Here is a 6,870-nt window from a genome sequence, read left to right on the forward strand (position 1 = left end):
AGTTTAAAAGTTTGCGCTAGTGTACTGTAGTGACGGCGGGGCTGTGTCAGTACACTACCGCAAACAATACACTGACCCATTTAGACCCCAATGGTACACAGGCTCTGCACACTATAGAAGTGATTACAGTGCAGTTACTAATGACTTACAGGTGACGTCTTCTACGATTGCCGTCACTCACTTTTCGCTTTCTTCTCCATCTGGCGCAGCATCATGAAGACTTCTCCGACCACAACTTGTCTGCAGGTGGGCAGCTGGGGGTGACTGGGGAAGGGAGACAGCTGGGGGTGACAGGGGGAGAAGCTGGGGTGACAGGGGGAGAATCTGGGGGGAAGGGGGAGAATCTGGGGGGGGGCAGGGGAGAATCTGGGGAGGCAGGGGGAGCAGCTTGGGGGCAGGGGAGCAGCAGGGAGGGGCAGCTAGGGTGGCAGGGGAGAAGATGGGGGCAGCTGGGGTGACAGGGGCAGCAGCTGGGGTGGCAGGGGGAGAAGATAGAAGGCAGATAGGGGGCAGGGGCAGCTAGGGTGGCAGGGTGAGAAGATGGGGGCAGGAGGAGCAGCTGGAATGACAGGGGAGAAGCTTGGGGAAGGGGAAGAGACTGGGGGTCAGGGAGAAGCTGGAGTTCAGGGGGAGAGGCTGGGGCAGGGGAGCAGCTGGGGGGCAGGAGAGAAGCTAGGGGGCAGGAGAGAAGCTGAGGATCAGGGGGAGAGGCTGGGGGGCAGGGGGAGCAGTAGGGGGCTGGGGAAAAGCTGGGGTTCAGGGGGGAGGCTGGGGAGCAGGGGAGAATCGGGTTCAGGGGAAGAGACTGGAGGTAGGGGGAGAGGCTGGGGGTCAGGGGAAGCAGTAGGGGGCAGGTGAGAAGCTGGGGGAAGGGGGAGAGGATGGGGGCAGGGGAAGCAGTAGGGGGGCTGGGGAGCAACTGAGGTTACAGTGGGGAGAGGCTGGGGGGCAAGGGGATCAGGGGAGAAGCTGGGGTTCAGGGGGAGAGGCCGGGGGTCAGGGGGAGCAGTACGGGGGCAGGGGAGATGCTGGGGTTCAGGGGGAGAGGCTGGATGCAAGGGGAGAAGCTGGGGGCAGGGGGAGCGGCAGGAGAAGCAGTGGGGGGCAGGGGAGAAGCTGGGGTTCAGGGGGAGACTCTGGGGATCAGGGGGAGAGGCTGGGGGCAGGGGCAGCAGTAGGGGGCAGGGGAGATGCTGGGGTTCAGAAAGAGAGAGTGGGGGGCAGGTGGAGCAGTAGGGGGGCAGGGGAGATGCTGGGGTTTAGGAGGAGCAGTAGGGGGGCAGGGGAGAAGCTGGGGTTCAGGGGAAAAGGCTAGGGGTCAGGAGAGAAGCTGGGGGCAGGGGGAGCGGCAGGGGAAGCAGTTAGGGGGCTGGGGAGCAACTGAGGTTACAGGGGGGAGAGGCTGGGGAGCAAGGGGATCAGGGGAGAAGCTGGGGTTCAGGGGGAGAGGCCGGGGGTCAGGGGGAGCAGTACGGGGGCAGGGGAGATGCTGGGGGAAGGGGGAGAGGCTGGGGGCAGGGGAAGCAGTAGGGGGGCTGGGGAGCAACTGAGGTTACAGGGGGGAGATGCTGGGGGGCAAGGGGATCAGGGGAGAAGCTGGGGTTCAGGGGGAGAGGCCGGGGGTCAGGGGGAGCAGTACGGGGGCAGGGGAGATGCTGGGGTTCAGGGGGAGAGGCTGGATGCAAGGGGAGAAGCTGGGGGCAGGGGGAGCGGCAGGAGAAGCAGTGGGGGGCAGGGGAGAAGCTGGGGTTCAGGGGGAGACTCTGGGGATCAGGGGGAGAGGCTGGGAGCAGGGGCAGCAGTAGGGGGCAGGGGAGATTCTGGGGTTCAGAAAGAGAGGCTGGGGGGAAGGGGGAGCAGTAGGGGTCCAGGGGGGAGAGGCTGGGGGGAAGATGGAGCGGCCGGGGGCAGCCGGAGGGCAGGGGGAGCAGAGGCAGGCTGGCCAAGCTGGTCCCCTCCCAATGCAGCCCCGAGGTCCCAGTGTGGGGTGAGCTGCAGCCCCGCGATGCCCGAACTTCTCTCCTGCTCGGCAATGCCGTCACATGTGAGCGCCACTGAGCAGGGAAATAGTCCGGGACCGCAGGCTGCAGCTGTGAGCTTCCGGCCTCTGTCAGGCTGTTTGTGCCGGAAGTACACCCCGGACACCGGCGATCAATTACACCCTCCCCCCGGCGCGGACTAGGCACCCATGGGCCCTAGGCACCGGACCACAGGTGCCTAAAGGCAAATACGGCCCTGATGATACCATTTATGTGGAAATGTTATTTTTGCACAATATTAACAATAATAATAATTAGTAAAAATAAATCTAAGGTAAAAAAAAAAGCCTTTTTTCTTTATAATTTTTTAAATATATTGTTACGCATTGTTCATTTGATCATGTGATTTCCTGATCACTTATATATTACAGTGCATTGTACTTTATTGCCGGGTTCTATATGTGTCAGGGTAATGCTGACAGGCATCCCATTACATTGGCCGTTGTAGAAGAGAGTCAGCTGCGGTATATAGCTGACACCCTGTGTGGGTGGGGCAGGCTCGGCTCTTACAGCAGATAGTAGATTAACTTGTTCAGCATTCCGACGCACTGTATATGTATAAGTATACATGTCAGGAAGGGTTTAATGGGGAGATTTATTAAACATGGTGTAAAGTGAAACTGGCTCAGGTGCCCCTAGCAACCAATCAGATTCCACCTTTTATTTTCCAAAGAGTCTGTGAGGAATGAAAAGTGAAATCTGAGCCATGTCTACTTTACACCCCTCTTAAAAATCTCCCCCGATGTGGTTATAATTCATAGTATAAATTTACTCTGAAGTGACGTCACACTCTGTACAGTTGTGCAGTATATGTTTAACCCCTTCCCATCAGTAATCTGTATAAATACTTTCCGTGTACTGATTGGGTTATTGATGTGAGCGGGAGCGCTGTAGAGAGAGCGATCCCGCTCACATCAGTCTCCAGAGCCGCAGGTAATAAGAGGCAGCTGAGTCTCATTAACCCCTTAAATGCCGCAATCTACAGCGATTGCGGCGTTTAAGGGCCCTATTCCACCGGACGATTATCGTTTGCATAATTGTTAATGATTAACAATCTCAAACGACCGCTATTGCGAAAGACCTGAAAACGTTCACTCATTTCCATGGAATGATAATCGTTACTTATGATCGTAATTGCGATCGTTTTTCTGCGCTATTTATTCGCTATTACGTTCGTATCTATTGCGAACGACCGAACGATGTCTTATTCAATGCGATCGATTTGCAAAAGTTTTGCGAACGAGCAACGATAAAAATAGGTCCAGGTCTTATAAAGCGATCAACGATTTCTCGTTCGGTCGTTAATCGTTAACGGCATTTTAACCGAACGATTATCATTTAGATTCGAACGATTTAACGATAATCTTAACGATAATCGTCCGGTGGAATAGGGCCCTAAGGTTCTCAGTGACAGATCAAGCATCTGTCACTGAGTGATCGGGACCCCCGTAAGCACCTTACCTCCGTCCTGTCGGATCTCTGATCTATGTGTAGATGTGTAGGCTCTATACATAGATCGCCGATAACACTGATCTATGCTATGCTATGGCATGGCATAGATCAGTATATGCAATCTAATCATTGCATATTTTACAGTAAATGAAAGTGTTAAAAAAAAGTGTAATAAAAGTTTTTGAAAGTATTAAAAAAAACCTTATAAACCCCCCCCCCAATAAAAGTTTAAAATACCCCCTTGCTCATTATGAAAATATAAATAAATAAACATATTACATATCATAGCGTGCAGAATTGTCCGATCTATTAAAATATAACATTATTGTTCCTGCATGATGAACGGCGTATACGGAAACAAAAAAAACGCATCAGGATTGTTGATTTTATCAAATTATATATCACAAAAAAATTAATAAAGAGCAATCAAAATTTTTCTGTTACACCAATATGATATTAATAAAAACTAGAGATCATGGAGCAAAAAATGACCCCAACTAGCCCTGTAGGGGGAAAAATAAAAGCGCCATGGCTCTTAGAAGGCGGGGAGGAACATTGCATTAATTTGACCTGGACTTTTGTGCATCAAAGGGCTCTGTCTTTAAGGGGTTAACCAAAAATAAAGAAAAAACATAAATCTTAAAAAGACTCCCGTAGTCGGCAGGATTCGAACCTGCGCGGGGAGACCCCAATGGATTTCTAGTCCATCGCCTTAACCACTCGGCCACGACTACAGATGCTTGAGGAGTACCAGTATGTACTGTTTTAGGCCTACAATGATCAGGAGACTTCTAATGGTTTCTCCTTGTAATAGATGGTTATATGTATAAATAGAGGTTATAACAGGAAATCAGTAGTGATAGACTCAGTACACACAGGGATGTTCTAACATACTATATGAAAGGAGAAATAATCAGTGCGGCCAGCAGGTGGCGGTATCACTTAGTGATTCTTTCTCCCACTCATACAGAAACCTGTAGTTGAAAACTGGAGCTGAAGTAGTTTTTTGCATTGTGGAGGACAGGAGGCTGTGCAATAAGAGGAACATATTGCTGTAGTGTATGTGAGGGCATGGGGCATGGGGTACATACATTTTTTGTTTAATCCATTAAATATCATGTACTGTATATGTACCAAGACATAGTAGATAGTTCAACTCATTCCAAAAGGCCTCATACATAATTGAAATACGCAAAACGCAAATGATTTGTTTAGTTGGGAAAAAATATATTCTGTACTGGAGAGGGTAATGAGTCTAAATACATGGGACATGTCAGGTAGCGTGGCCGAGCGGTCTAAGGCGCTGGATGAGCCGGCCAGGGCGTCAGAAAGACAAGGACCCACAATGTACAATTGACCTCCACAGTCTTAACATCCATTGTTTTTAACTTACAATTGGCGTCCTTGAACAAAGATACGTTGTAATTATATTTATATATGACAGAAGAAATATTCAGTGCAGCCAGCAGGTGGCGGTATCAGTCAGTGATTCTTTCTCCCACTCCATTCGAAATTATTGAGCAATACCCCTTTCAGGATATAATACCCCATGTGTGGGTGGCCCAAAGTGTTTCTTCATTAGTTTGGCAGTATGTATCCACACCTGTGATGCAGGAAAATTTTTTATCAAGCAGCTCCTCGTTAGTATAGTGGTAAGTATCCCCGCCTGTCACGCGGGAGACCGGGGTTCGATTCCCCGACGGGGAGGCTAAAAGTATTTTGATTTTAGCATAGTGGTAAGTATCCCTGCCTGCCACGTGAGAGTCTGACCATCTAAGCAGCTCCTCGTTAGTATAGTGGTAAGTATCCCCGCCTGTCGCGCGGGAGACCGGGGTTCGATTCCCCGACGGGGAGGCTAGAGTTATTTTGTTTTCTTAAAAATACTCACAGTATATTAAACCATTCTATAAATACTAACAGGAATGAAATATGCTAATCGGTGTAACCACTTCCGAGAAAAGGATTTAGCTGACGCGACTTCCTTTTACAGAGCAGTGAGAACCGCAGAAAGGTTTATGTCTTTGGAAGGCTCAAAATATCCCCTTCTATTTAAGTTTTTACAAACAGCTGCTAGATTGATATTAACAGTCTTAATGGTGATTAATATAAAATATAATCTAAATGAATAAATCAAAATACATTTTTGGTATAACACATTAAATATCATGTATATGTACCAAGACATCGTATAAAGTTCAGCTCATCCCAAAAGACCTCATACAGTTACATTAACCAAAAACTTTAAAATCCAAAAATTACTTGTTCTTTAACATGGCTGAGCGGTCTAAGGACAGCAAACATGTCTGGTAGCGTGGCCGAGCGGTCTAAGGCGCTGGATTAAGGCTCCAGTCTCTTCGGGGGCGTGGGTTCGAATCCCACCGCTGCCATCTGTTTTATTTGCTCCATTCTCTCCTTTCAGGTGATAATTTGCATTAGTATGGTCTGCTGTACTAAGGCTGCGTTTACACACAGATTTATCTGACAGAAGTCAAAGCTAGGAATGGATAGGAAGAGAAGAAGTCTCAATCTTTCCTTCAGAAACTGTAGAATGTTTATAGTCTGTTCCTGGCTTTGTCTTAAAAAATCTGTCAGATATTTTTCAATGTCGAAGGCCTAAGGCCAAGTTCACACACTGTATTTTTGCAATGGCCGTTGTTTATTGACAGCAATCGATTACATTAAAGGGTATAGAACAATGACGGTAGTGTATATACACTGTGTATACACTACGGCTGTTGTTCTTTGCAGCAGCAGAAAATTGACAGGTCTATTTTCTATGGCCGCAGTTCATTGAACTGTGACCGTAGAAGATAGGCCATGCTCACAGTGAAAAGCCTGTACCACTGGTTTTAGAACCAAACCAATAAAATGTTGAGCTGTCCGTGCATTATGCCACTTCACACAATAATAGGACCGGTGTGATGTTGGCTCTTCATGGAGTTGCCCACAAGATGTCCGGACCAATCTCTAGCTATCATTGCATCCAAGAAAAAAGTAGGACTTACTACTAAAGAGAGCAGACCTTTATTCCAGCCCCTGTTGCTGTCTCGATCCCGACTGTAACCGCACAGCTTGTCCTTCTTAGACTGCATTTCAATGATGAGGAAGGACCATCACACTGGCCTTCCTACCGGAGTTATGCTGTGGGTTGGTATGAACCTAACCTAAGAAGCCGTTACGCGTAGCATTTATTGTGTAAAGAATCGATATATACCGATCAATCGCTACCATTAACCGATTGCTGTTATGAGTGATCATTTTTGCATTGGTATATGGTGCTAATCGATAGACGAACAGATATGCGAGCGATCGGTGATCTACCAACGATGATTTTTCGACATGTTGAAAGACAACGATAATTGACTTTTTGTTTGTCGTT

At 48.4% G+C, this 6,870-nt stretch overlaps 2 non-coding genes across 2 annotated transcripts; one reads left to right on the top strand and one right to left on the bottom strand.

The window, feature by feature from the left end:
- Positions 1-4,143: 4,143 nt before the first annotated feature.
- TRNAS-AGA (transfer RNA serine (anticodon AGA)) lies at positions 4,144-4,225 on the bottom strand. Its single transcript has one exon. It is a non-coding gene; the product is annotated as a tRNA-Ser (tRNA).
- A 1,571-nt stretch (positions 4,226-5,796) lies between these two features.
- On the top strand, positions 5,797-5,878 carry TRNAL-AAG (transfer RNA leucine (anticodon AAG)). Its single transcript has one exon. It is a non-coding gene; the product is annotated as a tRNA-Leu (tRNA).
- The last annotated feature ends 992 nt before the right edge of the window (positions 5,879-6,870 follow it).

This window comes from Dendropsophus ebraccatus, chromosome 1 (genome assembly GCF_027789765.1).
Source record: "Dendropsophus ebraccatus isolate aDenEbr1 chromosome 1, aDenEbr1.pat, whole genome shotgun sequence".
NCBI classification, from domain to species: domain Eukaryota; kingdom Metazoa; phylum Chordata; class Amphibia; order Anura; family Hylidae; genus Dendropsophus; species Dendropsophus ebraccatus.